The following is a 21,692-nucleotide window of genomic DNA, read 5'->3' as shown; positions in this document are numbered from 1 at the left end:
GCTCTGCTCTAATCAATGAATTAATACATTCATGGATTAATGGATTATCACAGGAATGGTTAGTTATCATAAGAACGAATCTGTTACAAAAGTCAGTTTGGCTCAGTGTACCCGTCTTGCCCTGTGATGCCTTCTGCCATGTTATGACACATCATGAGGCCCTTACCAGAAGCTGACAAGATGTGGCTCCTGATCGTAGACTTCCCAGTCTCCAGAGCTGGAAGAAATAAACCTTTTCTCTTTGTAAGTTACCCAGTCTTAGGTAGTCTATTACAGTGACAGAAAATGAATGAAGACAGAGGGAAAACTGGTAACACGGTATTAGTGGAAGAATAGACACATAAGATTGGCATAGATCAATGGAACAGAATAAGGAGCCCAGAAATAGACTCACACAGATCTTTAACAAAGGAGCAAAGGCAATTCCATAGCAAAAGAAATGGTACTGGAAGCATTGTAAATCCATATGCAAAAAAATAAAGCTAAACACAGACCTTACACCTTTCACAAATATGAACCAATTGTAGTGTTAACACTAGGGGGAAAAAACCTCTCAAAACACTAGGAATACAAACAATCCTAGGATCTACCAGTAACAAAAGCACAGACTATCTACAAAAGAAAGAAAAACAGAAGATATGAGACTTTTCATAAGCAACACCTGATGCATAAAACAAATGCGCAATATAGTCAGAATCAATGGGGAAGTTCTCTGACACAAAGAAAATGATAGCAATAGAACTTGTATATATGGCATCGAGCTATGAGACGAAGCATTGCCCTGTGTAGCTTTTAAGTCTACACTTAAACCCAGACAGAAAATGAGAATTTAACCTAGTTTGCTTAACCTAAGTCTGAGGATGGGTGTACAACAACATTTTAAGAAAGAGAAATGAAAGCAGGGCATGCTCTGGGCAAAACGACAAGTGCATTCAGTCTTGGCTAAGCTTAATTAAGTAATGTGAGTTTGGATACCTATAATTTTCTCAGCTGGATATTTATTCTCTTTACACCAATTGTGGCAGAGCAGTTATCAAACACACTCACTTAATCTCTGTGCCATACTTTACTTTCTATAGAGCTTCTGGCAGCTGACAGAGTTTATTTTGCAGAAAGCCCCCCGGTCAGTGTGATAGTTCAGAGCAAGACAGCTCCTTCTGCCATAAGACATGATTTGAATCAAAAGCTTTTGCTCAAAAACAATGTAGTTTAGCCTAGTCAGTTAATCAAAAAGTATAATGCTAGGAGAGGCAATTTCATCACGTGGAAAACTTTTGATGCATTATCTCATCTACTCGCCAAATGCAGTCTTCCAGTGAAAATCACCCCATATACTACCAGATGGAATTTTATGCAAGCACATGTAGAAGTGTGCCAGGATAGTAAAAGGAGAAATTTCAAAGCACAGCTGCCAGCTCTGCCTAACATAGGACTGGAAGAACCAAATTTCTAAGCGGGTGCTTGCCAGACAGCAGACCTCAAAGTTAAGCCAATTATGTAAATAGACCTTGAAGAATGATTTGTACCAGGCACAGTTTCAATTGAAAGCCCTGCTCTTGTAAAGCCTTACCCTGGGTCTAGACTGTTTTAATATTTTTTGCTTTCTCTCCAGTTTTGATTTGATTTGATTTTCCTGACGAGTGGAGAAGCTCTCCCTTATCAAGCGACTATGGGCATTATGAGATCTTTGTTAAATTGATAACTTTCAGGAGGACATAGAATCAGCAGAAACAATGGAATTTTCATTACTGTGGTATATTTTTAAGTATAAAAAGACAAGAATTCTCAAGAATTGATTACATAAATTTTAAAGCAAAGAATCATCATGAACAGTGTTTTATTTTCTGGTTCTTTGAAGCCAAATCAAATCCCAGGATAAGATGATCATGAAATATTCCACTGAGACTGTGAACAAATTCCATTTTTGTGTCTAAAAGTTATCTTGGGGACCCTAATCATTGAAATAGACTGATCTTTATGGCAGAAGAGAAATACAAATTCTAGAGAAGAGCTGAGACTAAAGAAGAAAAAAAATGTGTGCTCAACCTCAGGAGCTCCATCTTCAGGAATGAAAGGGGAAGAGGAGCAGAAAGCTGTACAGATTTTCAGACCAAGCACTCAATGTGCATGGTGCATTGTTCTTCTCAAGTCTCTCAAACGTTCAGAGGAGGCTTCCCCTTTACCCAGGATGCTGCAGCTGCCCTTACCCACAGGGTCAGTCAAATCAGCTCAGTTGTGCTCCTGTCCAAAGTTTCATTTGCAGAAAGACATTGTGCTCCTGTCCAAAGTTTCATTTGCAGAAAGATTTGTTTGCCTAAAAAAATGAGGGAGCACCACTGCCTAGACTGAGAATGACTTTAGGAACCTTAGTTTGGGGGCCATATAATTGTTTGATTTTGTTTCCAAATATATGTAATTTTATGATTCCCTTTTCTCTTTTCCCAGGTGTTCAGCAATAAAATTCCACTGAACTGCAGTCATATTTAACAGCTCTTCTCTAGTAATACCAAAGGAAACATAAAAAGTAGAATGGGTAGGTACAGCTATCAAACTACTAGAAACAATAACATGATTTATTGAGGTGCCCAATTATAAGGTAACATACAAAATCAGAGGATTTCTTACATACACAATAAGAGGTTTTATATAAGCTATACAGAAATTTATACAGGGAATTTAATGGAAAAAATCTTCCATTCATATTGGCATCACAAAATAAAATATTCAGAAACAAAATTAACCAAAAATGTAAAGGGCCTTTTGGAAGAAAACTGTAAAACTCCATTGTGGAGCCATTAAAGAAGTCTTGAATACATAAATTAAATCCCTTGTTTTGAGATAATAAAACTGTCAATATTTACCATGCTTTTGCCATTTAAATACAAATTGTGGACATTTTCCCCATGGCAATAGATGAATTACAACCATCCTTTTATCAGTTCCACAGAATCTTATTGAATGAATATGTCCTACCTATATCAGTTCTTGGTAGTGAATATTAGGTTGTTTCCAATTTTTCCATGTTAGAAACAACGTTAAAAGAACTTGCTCTTATTTATATTTCTTATGTCCATGCTAGTATTTAATACCTTTCTAGGAGTGGAACTCCTGGCTCAAACAAACTGCCTTCCAAGAAAGATTTACTAATATACATTCCTACTAATGCTGTTTTAGAGTGCCTTTTTCTCCACATCCAGCTGAACACTGAGTGTTCTCTTTTTAAAAATTTTTTCTCAATCTGTTAGACTCCTTCTAAAATATATATTTTTCAAAGTGCCTGCTTACCCTTCAATATACTGAGTTGTCTTTTAAAAGATTATTTGTAGGTGCTGTTTATGTATTAGGCTGGTGGAAAATTGGTTGCGGTTTTGCCATTAAAAATAATTAAAAGTAATGGCAAAAACCGAAATCACTTTTGCACCAACCTAATATTATGTATATTGACCTTAGGTTACCCATATTGCAGCCATTTCCTTCCAGTTTTCTTGTTATCTTTTGTTTTTTTTTTTGAGATGGAGTCTCGCTCTGTGCCAGGCTGAAGTGCAGTGGTGCGATCTCGGCTCACTGTAACCTCCACCTCCCGGGTTCAAGTGATTTTCCTGCCTCAGCCTCCTTGGTAGCTGGGACTACAGGCGCCTGCCACTACTCCTGGCTAATTTTTTGTATTTTTAGTAGGGACGGGGCTTCACCGTGTTAGCCAGGATGATCTCAATCTCTTGACCTCATGATCCACCTGCTTTGTCCTCCCAAAGTGCTGGGATTACAGGCATGAGCCACCGCGCCCGGCCTCTTGTTATCTTTTAACATTTTCTTTTCTTTTGTTATACAGATGTTCTTCATTTTTATGTAGTCACACCTTTTTTTTTTGGTTTCATGGCTTGTGTAAAATGTTTTACTTCTAGGTTTCATTTCTTAAAAAAGCCTTCCACATCTGCCAGGTGCTGCTGACAAATGAAATTCTCGATCTAACTATAGCCACCATGTGGAACTTATGGCTATGTTTATGCCTCCAGCAGCTTCTGCTCCAGGTAAGCAGATCTTGGCTATGAGTCTCTGGATGTACTTGTCTCTCTAGATTTCGGGGCAGTTATTTACCCTGCTACCTAAGTCTCTAATAGGTCCAACTTAAGTCATGGATTTTCAGTTTGTTCAGCTTTTTATTATTGTAAGATGGGAGTAATGACTTCTACTCTTTCTATATATCAGAGCTGAAACTAAAAGCTATTTTTATTTAGGTGCTGAATGATTTTACAAAAATGCAATTTAGTAAGAAAAGGAATCCTGAATGAGAAACAGGTCATGAGGGGTGGCATATCAATAATTAATTGTGGATATGTAAAGTCAGAAAGAGCTTTTAGACAACCAAGGGAAGATATCAAGTAAGTGATTAAAGTGATTTAATACCTATGTGTGTGTATGTGTCTGTGTGTATAAACATACACACATATAGGTGTATATCTACACATGTGTACATGTATGTGTGATAAAGAGTCAGGGAAGGGGTTTGGCTGGAGATAAAATTTTCTTTTCTTGTTTTCATGTATTTTTTTAAAACTTGGCAAGAATGAGAATTTGAAAAAATGTCTGAGTTTGCATAAGTATGGTATTTATGGTCTCTGGTAGTTTTCTGACACACCCAGCTAAAGCCTTTAGCACAGCCTGTAAGAGTCTAAATGATTTGGTACATGCTGTTGCCCGACCTCCATTTCTACCCTTATCCCCTTGTTCACTGAGTTTAAGTCACACTGACCTCTTTGCACTTTCTTCAGTAAACAAGATTTGCTCCTGCCCTTATAGATTTTGCCCTTACTTTTTCCTCTGCCTATAACAATTTTCCTTTCCTCTGTAACAATTTTCCTATAACGATCTTTCTTTTTTTCTTTTCTTTTTTTTTTTTTTTTGAGACGGAGTTTCGCTCTTGTTACCCAGGCTGGAGTGCAATGGCGCGATCTCGGCTCACCGCAACCTCCGCCTCCTGGGTTCAAGCAATTCTGCCTCAGCCTCCCGAGTAGCTGGGATTACAGGCACGCGCCACCATGCCCAGCTAATTTTTGTATTTTTTAGTAGAGACGGGGTTTCATCTTGTTGACCAGGATGGTCTCGATCTCTTGACCTCGTGATCCACCCACCTCGGCCTCCCAAAGTGCTGGGATTATAGGCGTGAGCCACCGCGCCTGGCCACGGTCTTTCTTTAGGACTCAAAAATCATCTACTCAATGATGCGTTACCTAAAATTGCTACCTAAAATGCAACCACCTGTCTTGACACCTCATATTCCTCTTCTCCTTAGCATGTGTCACTATGTTGCATTCTCTATCTGAAATATATTGTTTATCCCCAATTTCTTCCATGAGATTGTAAGCTCCATAGGGAAAGAAACTACTTGTTTGCTTCACTATATACTCAGTTTTAGGTCTATATTATAAAGGTAAAAAGAAATAAGCAAAAGTAATTTTAATAATATATTGTGTGTAACCAATTATATTTTTATTTCAACATGTAATCTCTACAAAATCATTAATGAGATAATTTACATTAATTTTTATGTCTTAAGTCTTTAAAGTCTGTAATGCATTTACATTCCCAGAACATCTTCATTTGGATAAGCCACATTTCAAGTGCTCAGTAATCACAGGAGGCTTGTACAGTAGAGGCTACTGTTCTGAACAGTGCTATGTGGCTGTGTGCTATGTGCTATGCTAGGATTGGGAAACTTTTCTTAGGAGAAGTGAGGTATTACTAAAGGGTTTTAATTGGAGTTTAGGAGTGACATGATTACTTTTGCATTAACAGGAATCACTGGCAGTGGAGTAGAGAGTGAACTGGAGGGAATAAAGAGTGTATTTTATTTAGGGAAATTAGTTTAGGAGGTTAAGAGACATATTTGCTGAGAAAAAAACATAGGCACTTGAACTAGGGTGCTGGCAGTAGGGAAAGATAGAAGAGAGAAGTTATCAGAAGACATTTAGCCAGTAAATTCCAGAAACCTTGACAATAACTGGATTCAAAATAGGCAAAATAACTTTGTAAGTCAGATAATAATTTGATTATAGTAATTGTCCCTTAAAAGACAGAGAACAGGTTTTATTGAAATATTATTTTGAAAAATGCCACCTTTATTTCCAGATATGGGTTCTGACTTGTGTGGAGTTGTGGGAATAAGATCAGAAATAAGACAAGAATGCCCACTCTCTCCACTTCTATTTATCATAGTACTGGAAGTTCTAGCCAGGGTGGTTTGACAAGGAAAAGAAATAAAAGTAGTACAAATTTGAAAGGAAGAAGTTAAATTGCCTCTGTTTGAAGATGACATAATCTGACATAGAAAACCATAAAGACTCTGCCAAAAAACTGTTAGAACTGTTAAACAAATATAGTAAAGCTGCAGGATACAAAACAAACATACAAAAATCAATTGTGTTTCTATACACTAACAACAAACTATCCAAAAAGAGAATCTAGAAAACAATTTCATTTATCATGGCATAATATCATAACATATTCCTAAGTATTTCTTAGGAATAAAATTAACCAAGGAAGTGAAAGATCTGTATCCTCAATCTATAAAATATTGACGGAAGTAATTGAAGAAACCACAAAGGAATGAGAAAATATCCCATGTTCATAGATCAGAAAAATTAATACTGTCAATATATCCATACTACCCAAAATGATTTATGGATTCAGTGCAATCCCTATAAAAATTCCAATGGCATTCTTTAACAGAGACAGAAAAAAAATGCTTAAATTCATATAGGATCACAAAAGACACCAAATAGCTAAAGGAAGCTTGAGAAAGAAGAACAAAGCTGGAGGCATCATACTTTCTGATTTTAAATGATATTACAATGATTATATTAACTAAAACAATATGATATTGCCATAAAATAGATACACAGACCAATGGAAAGCATAGAGGGCCCAGAAATAAACTCACACATGTATAGTCAACTAAACTTCAACAAAGGTGTCAGGAATATATGATGATGAATGAATATTCTCTTCAGTAAATAGTGTTAAAAAAACTGAATATCCACATGCAAAGAAATGAAATTGGGCTTTTATCTTATGCAATGCACAAAAATCTATTCAAAATGGATTAAAGACTTAAACATAAGACCTGAAACTGTAAAACTACCAGAAGACATAGAGAAAAAGTTCCTTGACATTAGCCTCGGTAATGATTTTTTTTTTTTTTGCCAAAAGTACTAGGCAACACATGGACTACATCAAACTAAAAATCTTCTGCATGGTAAAAGAAAGAAACAAAATGAAAAGACAACTTATGGAATGGGCAAAAATATTTGCAAACCATATATCCTATGATGGACTATTATCTAAAATATAAGAGTCCACAATAGCAAAACACAAAAAACCTAAATAAAACATTGGCAAAGAAACTGAATAGACATTTTCTCACAGAAGACATATAAATGGCCAATAGGTATATAAAAAGATACAGAACATCTCTAATCATCAGAGGACTGCAAATCAACACCACAGTGAGATAGAATCTCAGAGTTGTTGGGATGATTATTATCAACAAGTTGAAAGGTAACCAGTGTTGGCAAGGCTGTGAAGAGGGAAATTTTGTGCTTTGTTGGAGGTACAGCCATTGTGGAAAATGGTATGGATGTAGCTCCAAAATTAAAAATAGGACTATATACAATCCATCCATCCCACTGCTGGGTATATATCCAAAGAAAATAAAATTACTGTCTCAAACAGATATCTCAACTCCCACATTCATGCAGCATTTATTCATTTATTCAAGATATGGAAGCCACTGTAAGTGTCCATTGATGAATGGATGTGTAAAGGAAATGTGGAATATTATTTAGCCTTAAAGAACAAGAAAATCCTGACATTTGTGATAACATAAATGAACCCAGAGGATATTTTGCTATGTGAAATAGGGCAGGAACAGAAAGATAAATACTACATGCTCTCACTTATATGTAAAACATAGATATAGAGAGTAGAAGATGAAGTGTAGGAGAAATGGGGAGATATTAGTTAAAGGGTATAAAATTTCAGTTGTAAGATGAATGAGTTCTGGAGATCTAAAGTACAGCATGGTTAATGATTATATATCGCATACTTCAAATTTGTCTAGAGAGTAGATCTTAAGTGTTCTCTCCACGCACACACATAACATAAAATGGTTACTATGTGAGGTAATGGATATGCTAATTATATTGATTATGGTAATCACTGTATACATATATCAAAACATCACAATGTATACCTTAAATATATACAATATTTATTTGTAAATCATACTTCAACAAATCTGGAAAAAATAAAATAAAACAAATCTAAATGGCCACATGATGGTGCCAAAACCTTGGTTAGTTAATATGTCTTTTCGGTGGAGCTTGCAAATTCCCTCTTCTATAGAAATGTTTCCACCTTGTCTTAGCTATTTTACTCAAAAAAGAAATCCATTAAGGATAAATGAATTTGTGTGTGTATGTTTTCAAAGTAATGGTCTATTTCTAACAATGTTCTCAAGTCAACTGCAGACCTTACTTCACTGTCATTATTTTATACTTCTACTCATAAAATTGGAGTTTTGTAAACCCAGTGTAGCACATTCTCAAAATGGTGCAGAAGAGGGACACAATTCTATATTTATTTATCTAAGAATGAGACGAGTAGGATATCAATATAATAGCATTCTCTTTTTGGGAGGCATGGAGACATTTTTCTATAGCACTTTTGGAAAATATAACAAGTTTCAATAAGAGATATTTATAAAGCAGTTGAACTAGACACCGAGATATGACATTTAACATGCTAGTTAGAGGTAGTTCTATACCCCTATATATTCTTAACAAATCCTATGTATCCCAGGATCCTTAACTAATCTGGACAGTATGAATTAATGAAAATCCAAACCACATAGTCAAATTCTCTCATTTTTTTTCCCAAATTAACTTGCCAGCTACTGAATAAACAACATGGAGTGGAGAAATTAGAAAATATTAGAGATATAATTTTTAGCACCTTTTGGAGACTCAGGTAGGGATCATTTATTCACTCAACAAACATTCTCTGAGTGTTTACTATGGACTAAGGACTATGATTTTAAGATTGGCAGATTACCTTTAATGCCATAAACTACCACCTTCTAGAACTGTAAATGCCACAAGTACTCAAGCTGATGAGGATCACCAAGCATAAAAACTTACGTGGTATCAAAGTCTAGAATCATAACTCTCACCCACTCTTAAGAAGCCTGTACCGTATTTTGGTTGCAAGGTGCCAGAAAACAGCAAAATCAGGAAACATGTGCCATTAAATTGTTTTTAAGTGCCACAAAATATTAAGATATGACCAGTACCACTGACATCTAGGACAAGCTCTACCAGTTGCTAGACCAGAGGTCAGCACACTATATCTTGCAGGCATAATATCTGCTTTTTAAAGTGAAGTTTTGGCCAGGCATGGTGGCTTGTAATCCTAGCACTTTGGAAGGCTGAGGTGGGAGGATCACTTGAGGCCAGGAGTTTGACACTAGCCTGAACAACATGGGGAGATCCCACCTCTACAAAAATTAAAAAATTAGCCAGGCATGGTGGTGCACGCCAGTAGTCCCAGCTACTCTGGAGGCTGAGGCAAGAGGATCACTTAAGCCTGGGAGGTTGAGGCTGCAGTGAGCTGTGATTGTGCCACTGCACTCCATAAGCCTGGGTGACAAAGTGAGACTCTGCCTAAACAAAAGAATGATTTTATTGGAACACAACTATGCCCATTCATTTACACATTGTCTATTGCTCTTTTTGTGTTATAACAGCAGACTTAAGTAATTGCAACAGAGACCTTTTTGTCGCAAAGCCTGAAATCTTTCCTATCTAGCTGTTTAAAAAAGTTTGCTGACACATGCTCTCAATTCTCAAATGCCACCCATCTATAAACACAAGTGTTATTAATTCTTAGAACCAGCTTTTCTTCACATAGTTTAAATCAAAACTATTACCGTGCAACTAACACCCAGAACACAACTGCTTCAATAAGTAGACAAGCAAAAAACCATCTTGGGAGAAGCGAATAAGCACTGGCAAAAGCTGCCAAGAAAGTCTGTAGACGATATCTTTGTGTTTCATTCAGAATAAGATTATAGAATATAGATTATATGTTTCTCACGTGAAAATTTCCATGTTAATTCTCAATTAAATTCTCATGTTGTTACTGACCATAATTTTCACTTTTCTTAGGAATATTGTTTCTGAACAAGAAGAAACAAGAAGAAAGTTATCTATATATTGTACTTTGGGCTCTGGGGTACATGTGCACATCCTGCATCCTGCAGGATTGTTGCATAGGTACATATATGCCATGGTGGTTTGCTGTCTCCGTCTCCCCACTCCTGCCACCCCGTCACCTACTTCAGGCATTTCTCCCGGTGTTATCCCTTCCCATCCTCCCCCCATCACCGCTGTCCCTCTCCTCCTCTCCCCTCCACCCCCTCCCCACCTAGCCCAGTGAGTGTTGTTCTTTTCCCTGTGCCCAAATGTTCTCATTGTTCATCACCCGCCTATGAGTGAAAACATGTGGTGTTTGGTTTTCTGTTCTTGTGTCAGTTTGCTAGGAATGATGGTTTCTAGATTCATCCATATTTCAACAAAGGACATAAACTCATTTTTTATGGCTGCATAGTATTCCATGGTGTATATGTGCCACATTTTCCCTGTCCAGCTATCATCGATGGGCATTTGGGTTGGTTCCAAGTCTTTGCTATCGTAAACAGTGCTGCAACGAACATACGTGTGCATGTGTCTTTATAATAGAACGATTTATAATCCTTTGGGTATATACCCAGTAATGGTATTGCTGGGTCAAATGGAATTTCTATTTCTAGGTCCTTGAGGAATAACCACACTGTCTTCCATAACGGTTGAACTAATTTACACTCGAAAGTAATATTTTTAACATATATGAATTCTTCTTGGATATTAGTTCTCAGTTTTGGAAGTGCTGATTTCATTAACCTTGAAATATTGGAGTTTGTATAAAAGATTATGAATATAAATGAACTCAATGTTAAAACCTGTCAACATCTACTTTAAATAGCAAAGTAAATACTGTTAGAAATAAAAGGCTGTTGTGGCAAGCTTGGTGACTAGGTTGATGCGAGTGCTGGAAGGCACAAAGATTATGCTGTATAGTGCTCATCTGATACTTGCTTAATTTTTAAAATGCAAAGAAAAAATTTCACATCTGGCTTTGTGTAGCAAGGTTAGAGCTGGACCAGTGGGTCCTCAGATACAGAAAGAACAGATTGGCTGATATCTAAGACTTAGACGTCAGTCTGAAAACAAAATGTTCTTGAGAGTAAGCAAGAAATCTAAACTATTTATATGTTAAATGTTCCACAAGATCCCTGGCTACCGTCAAAGATAAACAACAAAAGACATGAATTAGAATCCAAATGCTATTCAGCTGACTGTGTGACATTAGGCAAGACACTTAACTAATCTGAATCCGGGTTCTTTATGAATAAACTGAAGCTCATCATCACCACTATCGTTACCTTCATTGTCACCACTATCATCATCATTATCATCATCATGACATAACCTTCACTAGGATTTGGAAGTTGTTTATCATAGGTCACTGCTACATAGATCATCTCTTTTAATCCTAACATAAAACATATATTATTGTCCTTATTTGACAGATGAGGAAATCGAAGCTTAAAGTAGAAGTAACACTCTGAAAGTAACACAAGAGTCAATGACAGAGTTGGGCTGCTCCATGACCCAGTCTTTTAACCCTGTGCTAATGAAAACTCTTTTCTGGTATATCCATACATTACTGGTGGCTTTTTTTTTTTTTTTTTTTTGTGAGACAGAATCTTGCTCTGTTGCCCAGGCTGGAGTGCAATGGCATGAACTCTGCTCACCACAACCTCCGCTTCCTGGGTTCAAGCAATTCTCCTGCCTCAGCCTCCAGAGTAGCTGGGATTACAGGCATATGCCACTGTACCTGGCTAATTCTGGTGGTTTTTTATAAACAAAATATTTTGTTTTCTCCTGTGTATTTTTTCTGCATATTCCAAATTTTCTCCAATGATAGCATACATTATTTTCTCTTTTTCCAATTTTTATTTGACACAGAATAATTGTACATATGTATGGGGTAGATAGTGAGTTTTTATACATACCAGATGTAGCAATAAAATCAGGGTAACTAGCATAATTATCACTTCAAACATTTAAAATTTTTTTTATGTTGAGAACATTCAAAATCCATTCTTCTAGCTATTTGGAAATATGCAATAAATTATTGTTAACGCTAGTCAACCTGTAGTGCCATAGAATCGTAGATCTTTCTCCTTCTATCAAGCTCATTACCAGTGACTTTCATGTAATTTTTTTGAAAGAAGTTTCCAAAGCATATTAAGAATCAAAAAGTATTACTGTCCTTTTATCTGGTAATCTCACTTCTGGAATATTGTTAGGAAATACTCATATAAAAGTAAAGTAAAAAAGACATTCACTGCAGTATTTATAGTAAACAACTGGAAACTTCTTAAATGTCAAACAAATGAGAAAAGATTAAGTAAATAATGATATATCACACAGTATCTTAAATATTTACCATGAGGTCTATTTAGTAGTAAATTATAATACATGGATCAATTATGCGAAAAACTGGAATATACAATTATATTCCTATTATGGTGCCAATTCTGTAGAATTCTGCATAAATATGAAAAAGGCATGTGGGAATATAGAGAAAAATGTCAAATATTGTTTATTCAGGTGGTGATATTTCCAGTGAATTTCTCATTTATTATTGTCATTATAATCTGTACAGGTAATGAGCAAATTTGAAATATAACATAGATAACTGCCCTATGTACCTCACAGGATAATTGTGAAGATCAGCCAAGAAGATGAGTAAATGGTATAAACTTGACAAACTGTAAGATAATTGAAATACCATAAGAAAACACCAGGCCGGTCTGGTTAGGAGGAGAAATCTTGTATTCAGACTGAACAAAACCCTGGGATCCCAGCACAAGTAGGTTTGGCTGCTCCTCTTATCTACCCTTGTGATCTGGGCCGGAGATCGGCGAACTATGGCCCAAGGGCAAAATCCTGTCCACACTCAGTTTTTGTATGATCTATGAGCTGGAAATACTTTTTAGATTTTAAGTGGTTCAACAACAAAAAAAAAGAGACAATTTCATGACCCATGAAAATTATATGAAATTCAATTTTCTGTGTACATAAATTAAGTTTATTTTTAAACAGAGTAGCACCAATTTAGTTACTTACCCATGGATGCTGCATGCTATAGCCGCAAAGTTGAGTGGTTGCCATGAGACGATATTGCCCACAAAGCTTAAAATACTGGCTATCCTGGCCCTTTACTAAAACAATTTTCTGACTCTTGACCTAGGCAACTTCAGTTCTTCACATCTTGTCTTGGCCTCATGAGAACTTTATTCTAGAGATTTTTTTTTCCCAGTTGCACTTAAGTGGTTAGAAATACTGCTTTTTCCTAGTAATTAGGCTTTAAAAAATGTTTTCAAAACATTCCAGAACATTGTAAACAGGTTTACAATGCAATGTTTGCGAACTCACAAATATATATTCTGGTAGGTGCTCAGTGGGAGAGATGGAGGACCTTCTTGGGCATCAAGATCTGCTCAAAGTTTGACCTCTCTGGGCCTCTGTTTCCTCATTTATCATAATGAAGAAAACCGGATGATTTCTGAGGCCCCATTCTACGTTTCTGCAATGGCTTGTGTTATTTTAAAGGTTGGTGGTTCCTCGTGGCTACGTGGCTATTATATGAGTGCTTTTGCTTCTTTGACGATCTGCCTGTCTCTGGGACAATTAACCAATCAAGTTTAAGGCCGGTGATTAAAAACTTAAATGCCTGCAGGGACTAGACAGGTGAAATAAATGAGAGAACCCACCTGAGTTAATATTAAGAGTCTGTGGTAAGCACTGAGGTGTGCTTCAGAGTACAGCAGGTCCTGGAATAACATTGTTTTCTTCAGTACCATTTTAGTATAATGCCGATGAGAAAAAAAAAAATTGATTCTGGGCTGGGGCCACTGTCTTCATGATTTCGTGTTCACCTCATGTCTGCATGGATTTTCTCCAGATACCCTGGCTTCCTCCCACATCCCAAAGATGTTAGGTTTATTGGCATATCTGAATTGTCCCCATTTGAGTGAGTGTGGATGTGTGTGGGAGTGCGTCCTGTGATGGAATGGCGTCCTGCCCAGGGAGAGTTTGTTCTCGGACCAAACTCAGGGCCACACTCCTGTTTCTTGAAGCCCAATAATGAGATGCAGATGAACTGGGAAGGAGAGTGTCTTTATTTATGTAACCGGTTGCAGGGAGAAGGCCTGGAAATTATTTCCAGAACAATACAAAATTACAAAGTTTTCCAGAGCTTATATACCTTCTAAACTACATGTTTATGTGTTAAGTATGCATTCATCTAAAGACATAAATGATTAACTTCTTTCAATCTATAACTAAGGTCTGAGTCCTGAAGACTTTCTTCTGAAGCCTTAGTAAATTTACTTAATCTAAATGGGTCCAGGTGCAGGGGTGATTACCCTTCTCTGGTCTCCTGGTAAATCATGGAGGTTTGGGGAGTTCCTTTAGACCTGCAATAAACTTGCTTATGGAGGCCTGGGGAGTTTGTTCAGATCTCCCAATAAAACTTGTTTAATCCTAAATGGGTCCTGTTAATTCCTTCATTATTTTGTCATGCTTTAAGACCCAGGAAAGGCTTAGGCAAAACTCTTCGTGGGCTTTTGTTACATTCCAGCCTTTGTGTAAGGGCACTGGTGCAATCAGCTTTTAATATTTAACCTAGCTGCTCAGTCAGTGCTGAGCCAGTTGTAATGGAGGCCTGCGTTAGTGAGACCTGGCCTCCCAGGGGTTCCCACCTCGTGACCCAGCTGCTAGAATGGGCTATGGTCACCCATGACCCTCAACAGGAATGACTGGGTAAATAGTTACCTTACTTATTTTTGTTACTTTTTCTGACTTGTATGTATAGCTCACATTTATTTCAATGTTTAATATTAGAAGTCTTTTTGCCTTTATTTAGATGTTTGATGATGTTTCTGTGACCAGAAATATGCCATGGGAACTTAACTCTTGTTTATGTCAATTAGCCTATTATAAAATTGGTCTTCTTATGTAACTACTGAACCAGTTTTAACTGGCTTGACTCTACTGATAACAGGATATTAAATTATTTTACAGGCACAGAGTGAAGAAATTGCAAGTCATACAGTGGAAATATGCACAGAAAAGATTTCAACCTCAAATAAAATCTGGCACTGAAGTTTCACTCCCCTCATGGAACAAATGTATCAAGACTTGGTCAGAACTGAAGGCCAGAACACTTTCAAAAGTGAAGGGGTACAAGCTCAGGAATGGTAGGTGTTAGGATCCCTTACCATACTTTACCGTATACGGTCTTGTTTAAAGTTCTTCCAATCAAAGCCTACCCACCAGCACTTTCGCATACCAGCCTGCTCTCTCTAACCCAGAAAACTAGCCCCAGACTCCAGATGTCTGTTTTACCTCTAGTACTGTCCCGTCTCCTTGCCAGCCAACCTCACAATAAAGCCTTAAAAAAAAACAAAACTGGTGTCATAGTATTTGTGTCTATGTTAATCGGGAAGTGAGCACATTGCTCAGCAACAATTATACATCATGTCATTTAAAGCTTCAGTTTTCAAGAACTTATAAATGATGTTAGGTGATACCGTACTTGGCATATCTGAAGGGAGCAGCTATAACTCGGCTCCAGCTGACTATTATTAATATGTGTTGGTAGATCTTTCACATTTTCAAGAGATGGATTTTGATGTGAAATCGAATATATAAATGCAGGCAACTAATTCAAATTTAAAAAATACTACATAGCCCTTCCTCCCCAATTCCTGAATGCAGTGGGTCTTTGAGTTGCTATTTTAAGAACTCTTACCTCTATGTGTAGGGAAATTTTTACATAACTTTCCAATGTGATGGACAACAAAGTTTCGGGAACCCTTGGCCACCTGAAAATCCTATCTTCAGAGCGTAACACTAAGCTGAGGTTGCAGAACATGTGTTTCCAGATTAACTTGGGTCTCGTGTTCACTGAGAACTTGCAAGATTTAAAAAAGCTTTCAGTTTTATGACTCTGACTTTCAATAATAGTACTTTTACAACTTTATAAACAAGTACCCACTCTCCACATTCACTTGGAAGCTGATCTTTTCTGTTTGGCTTCATGTTGTTAGCTAGAACAGATTACTTAGCTCAATTAGAATGGGAGTAAAGAGCCTGGGCTTGCCATATAAATAACTTCTGAACACACTATCTTTTCCTTTCTTCTTTTTTCTAGGTTAGGAGGACATGTGATACATTTATTTATTCTATGGATGTTTATCAAGTGCCTACTAAGTGTAGGAACTGCTCCAGGTGCTGGGACATAGTTGTGAACTAAATAAAGGCTTGCTGTCATAAAGCTTACATTCTAGAAGGGAAAACACAATTGACAAATACATAGACAAATACATAGACAGTGATAAGTGCTAGGAAGGAAAATGAAACCAGTGAAATGTAAGGAGATAGAGAGTGATGGGGTGTATTATTTTAGATGGTGTGCTCGTGGAGCGCCTCCCTGAGGAGGTGACGTTTCTGCAGAGATCCAAATGAGGTGGGTAAGCCATTAGAATGTTTCTAGGCAAAGAGAACAGCACATACAAACACTCGGGCAAATTTCTTGGTGTGTTTGAAGAATGTCAAGGGGGCCAGTGTAGATGGAGCTGCTGTCAGCCAAGAGAAGAGTAATAGGAAATAAGACCCATCAGGTAGCCAACTACCATATCCTGTAGGGTTTTACAAACATAGTGAAGACTTTTATTTAAGAATGTAGGAAAGCCATTAGAGGGGTGACATCATCTGATCACCTTTTCAGAAGCTCACTGTGGCTGGTGTAGGCACAACGGTTTCCAGCAGGGGTACCGGTTAGGAGGCCATTGCAGTGATCCAGGTAGCTGAATGATGCACTAGGCTGGTAGCAGTGGATATGCTGAGAAGCAGTTGGATTTGAATAATATTTTCAGTGGGTAGAAGTAACTTCTGTTCATTGTTTAAGATACTTCAAAGACTGTCTTCTCTGAGAGATATTTCCTGAACTCTTCCTCCATGCTAGGTTGAGTTTCTCTCTCCTGTGATCCCCAAGCAGTCTATGTTTACTTCTTTTTGACATATTACCTTTTATTAAGTGGTTTATTATGTATCTGCTGTATCTGTCTGGCTGTAAATTCCTTTTTTAGGCCCAGGACTGTGCCTTATTTCTTCCTACTGTCTGGCACTGTACTTGTACATAATTGGTGTTGAATGAATGACTGTTTAATAGGCATATAATAAAAAATGTGAATAGGAAATATGATTGGGAAGAAGAAAATGGATAGGGAGATAAGCTGAATCTAGTGTCACATCATTGGTGGTTTTAATTTTGGTGGAATGCTTTTCTCTGGATTTGTTTGGTAGTCAGTCTTACCCTCATGGTCTTCTTGTATCTCTATCAAACAGACTGAAAAATTCCTTGCAAGTAAATAGGATCTGAAGACAAATTCTGTGTCCAGGAGTCATAGAAGTTAATATAACACATTAATGAATATGTAACTTCTGAAATTTCATAAAAGCCACTTTTAAGTTTTCTCTGCCTTTGAGAGTAGATAGTAATTTGAAGTTTGTTGATGGTGGAGGGGTAATTATAGACATGCCATTTGTCTCTCAGCTCCTCTGAAACGGAAGCATTTAAATAATATGTTATATGTTTATACAGCCTCATAGCCCATGTGTCAAATTTTCTTTTAATTTGAATATAAAATATAGAAGATAAAAGTGTCAAAATGATCTTACCGGAGAAGTCCTTTTTTTTATTGTTCATGTTGATGTGGTAATACCCTAAAAGGTATAAAATGAACATGCTTTTACAATGCAAAAGGAAGGATGAGCAGATCTGAGCCAAGGAGCGAGCTACCAGAGGCCAAATTGTTCTCCTAGCTTGATTATTGGCTGACTTTGTGGGTTTGACCAGGGAACATGGAGTAAAATAAAAGCAAGCACCATTATTCACTCATTCATTCACTCGATCTATAAATTAACAAACAACTGCCAAGGAATGGTATTTGCATCAGGCATACTCAGTACCAAGGCGGGGGAATTCCATCAGCTAGAGATTGTGTTCCATTGCAGGTAACAGAAAACCCAAGAAGTAGCTATTTTTTTCATACAATGAGAAGCCCAAATCTAGAGGAGCAATTATTGCTTCATGAAAGCTCCTTCTGGCTCTGTTCTGCTGCCCCTTAGAGTATAGCTTTTATTTTCATGATTACGAGATGTCTGTTTTACCTCTAGTGCCGTGTCTGCATTCCAGACATTTTAAATGTATCTTCTACCAAGCACAGTGCCTAGCTCATAAGAGGTACTCAAATATTTATTGAATACATGAATAAATGGTGATTCAGTGAAAAAAACCTGAGGTTGTACAAAAGTGAAAGCTCAGTGTTCCAAATTATTTAATAGCCCGTCATCATCAGATGATCCGAGCAATTTATTTTTGCATAGTTGCAGGCTGTGTTCTCCAGAAGGAGGGAGTAGACACTGAGTTGTCGTCTGGGGTTCAAGATGTTTATTAAAGATCAGTATCTGTATGAGGAAAAGAGTTGGAAGCAATATCAACTAGAGGAAAAAGCTAACATGCAGTGCCAGCCCAATGAAGCCTCTGTAGGTGGCTCTAGAACAAGCATTGCCTGTTAGACTGGTCTTATATTGGGTTGAAATGACCCAGTTTCCATATCCCTACTCTCTCCTATCCCCTGTCACTCTGCTTAGTCACTTGATACAGGCTGCTCTGGGAAGAATGTGAACTTGAGTGAGGTGGCTCTCTGCAACCAAGACTATGAAGAAGCTGACAGTAGGAGGCTTTCTGGTGACTGCACTCCCCACTGTTGGGCAAGAAGTCCTTTCTTGAAGTGATCTGAGTTACAGATCTCCATATCTGCTATAGTATGATATTTCACTTTACCTGTCATGACACAAAAATGAAATGACAGGATCCAGGAAACAAAAGGAAAGAAGCAAGAGGGAGGAGGCATAATGAGAGCAGAAAGCTCAGCTCAAGGAAAGAAAGTGTCTTAGTCAGCTTGGGCTGTTATAACAAAACACTACAGGCTGGGTGACTTAAACAACCCACATTTATTTCTCACAGTTCTGGAGGCTGAGAAGGCCAAGATCAAATGCCCACTGATGTGGTTCTTGGGGAAGGCCCTTTTCCTGACTTGCAGACAGCAACCTTCTTGCTGCATTCTCACATGATGGAGAGAGGATTCCTTCCTTTTCTTGAGGAATAGCACTTATTCACAAGCTTCCTTCATTCTGTCCTTTTTGAATGTTTAGTCTCAGCCGGCAGTGTTTCTGCTGATATAATCCCATCTCTTTTCTGGCTTCTGTTGAGATCGCCGATTAGGTCTGTGGTTCCCACTTACACAAATCTCCGTAAGTGACTGGTTAGACACACGCTTGGTATTTTCTTCTGAACATGCTTTCTCTTTTTTGTTTTTGTTTTTGCAATATAGACGGGCTGGGAATTTTCCAGATCTTTAAGTCCTGGTTCCCTTTTGCTTAACAATTCTGTCTCGACATCATTTCTCATTTTTTGCATTGTACTCTGAGCAGTCAGGAGGAACCAAACCAGTTCTTCAACCCTTCGCTTAGAATGTCAGATAAATATCCAGTTTCATCACTTGCAAGTTCTACCTTTCAAAAAACACTAGAATAAGAACACAATTCAGAATAATTTTCTGCCACTTTATAACAAGTATTGCTTTAAAAAAAATTGTTCAGTAACATGTTCCTCATTTCTGTCTGAAACCTTATCAGAATGGCCTTTACCATCAATATTTCTGCCAACATTCTGTTGATGATTAGTTACATATTCTCTGAGAAGATGGAGGGTTTTTCTTCTGCTCTCCTCCTTTCTTTCTGAGATCTCACTAGAATTCCATTGAGCAGTACCTTAACAGTGATCTTGAATTGTTCTGGTATGCATCTCAAAACTCTTCTAGCCTCTATCCATTATTCAGTTCCAAAGGTACTTCTACTTTTTTAGATGTTTGTTACAGCAGGACACCACTTCTAGGTACCAATTTCTGTCTTAGCTCTGGGTACTATAAAAAATACCATAGACTGGGTGGCCTAAACAACAAAATATTATATATGTATGTATTACATATGTATGTTATATATACATTACATATAGTATGCAATATATATTACATATATGTTGTATATAATATATAGTCTATTATATATATCTAGTCTATACATACACACACACACACACACACACTCTCACACACACAGCTTCTGTTCTTGGTGAGCACTCTCTGCCTGGCTTGCAGACAGCCACCTGTATCCTGGTCTGTCTGCTTGTAGTTGTAGCCTGGTATGGTGGATACGAAAGGACCTCTTTTTAAAAGAGCACTAATCCGTTCCTAAGGGTTCCATTCTTGTGAACTCATCTAAAACTAATTTTCTCCCAAGGACCTCACCTCCTAATAGCATCACTTTGGGGGTTAGGGCTTCAATGTATACATTTTGAGGGGACATAAAACCCCCCGTTTCAGTCCATAACAGAAAACGATGGCTATCCATGTTGGAACTCAGCATTGACTTCGCCCATATAAACGCAACATCGTTAATGAATGATTTTCAATGGACAGAAGTCTGTACTTGGGCAGAGTTGTTTAACAGCAGCTACTACTATTTAAAACTGATTTGACTGGAAGGAAAAGGTTTATAAATGGGAATTCTAATGCAAGTTGCTGACTATTTGGGCTCTGAGTATGGAATCTAAGCATGGCAATCCCAAATAGAGCCCCACCTTGTGGTTAGTAGAGGGAGCTGCTCATCTCAGGAAATGAGTGGTTTACTTCCTTCTGTTCCTTAATAGTGTGGGCTGAAGTAGATGCTTTATTTTTAAAAGCATATATTTTTGAATTTTATCATTACATTAATCATCTGCACATGGATACATAGCTGATAAGCACTGCTTGCTTTTTATGACCCTTTAGCTTTGCCATTTGTTTCGCATATGCCCTCTTAAAATGTCCTTGGTTACAGTCCCCTCACCTGTATGTGATTTCTGGTCACTTTTTTACTCTCAGATGACTGCAACTAATCAATTACTGAGCTGAATCTGGCTCAGGAGTATTTGCCTTTCAATAATGAAAACTTCTTGAAAAGATAAATGCCTTAGGGACTGTCTCAATAATAGTGTGTGCTGGACATTTTGGCATAGGGTGGAAGAAATGTTTTGGACAGAAAGAAAAGCAGAAAGAGAGGTGCCAGACTTATTTAAATCTAACTCAATCTATACTATATAGGAAATTAAAAAATATAATACAATTTTATTAATTATAAGCATAGTCTATTTTTTGTTTCCTTTGAATATTGCAACTGATACATTTTCTCTTTTGCCAATAAAGGAAAACAAAAATATTTCACTCCAAAATATACTTCAGTGACATATTTCAAGAAGGCTATTCAGAGGGCCTACAGACAGGAATAGCCCTGAAAATCTGCCTTTCCTGGAGGAAATTTGCATCTGTAGAGAAAAATCCACATTAGAGAAATAAATAC

At 37.3% G+C, this 21,692-nt stretch overlaps 1 long non-coding RNA gene across 2 annotated transcripts; it reads left to right on the top strand.

Moving 5' to 3' along the window:
• The first annotated feature begins 2,390 nt into the window (after nt 1-2,390).
• On the top strand, nt 2,391-15,620 carry LOC105705651 (uncharacterized). 2 transcript variants are annotated; one of them, XR_001104722.2, is made up of 5 exons: nt 2,391-2,533; nt 3,903-4,028; nt 12,879-13,032; nt 13,617-13,775; nt 15,249-15,620. It is a non-coding gene; the product is annotated as an uncharacterized LOC105705651 (long non-coding RNA). The 2 variants fall into 2 exon arrangements; XR_001104721.2 differs by having other exon boundaries at nt 12,879-13,775.
• Nucleotides 15,621-21,692: the final 6,072 nt, after the last annotated feature.

Source organism: Aotus nancymaae, unplaced genomic scaffold, assembly GCF_030222135.1.
Source record: "Aotus nancymaae isolate 86718 unplaced genomic scaffold, 86718_ANA_hifiasm-v0.15.2.pri h1tg000019l, whole genome shotgun sequence".
Lineage (NCBI taxonomy): Eukaryota > Metazoa > Chordata > Mammalia > Primates > Aotidae > Aotus > Aotus nancymaae.
This window is presented reverse-complemented; position numbering and strand designations above follow the sequence as displayed.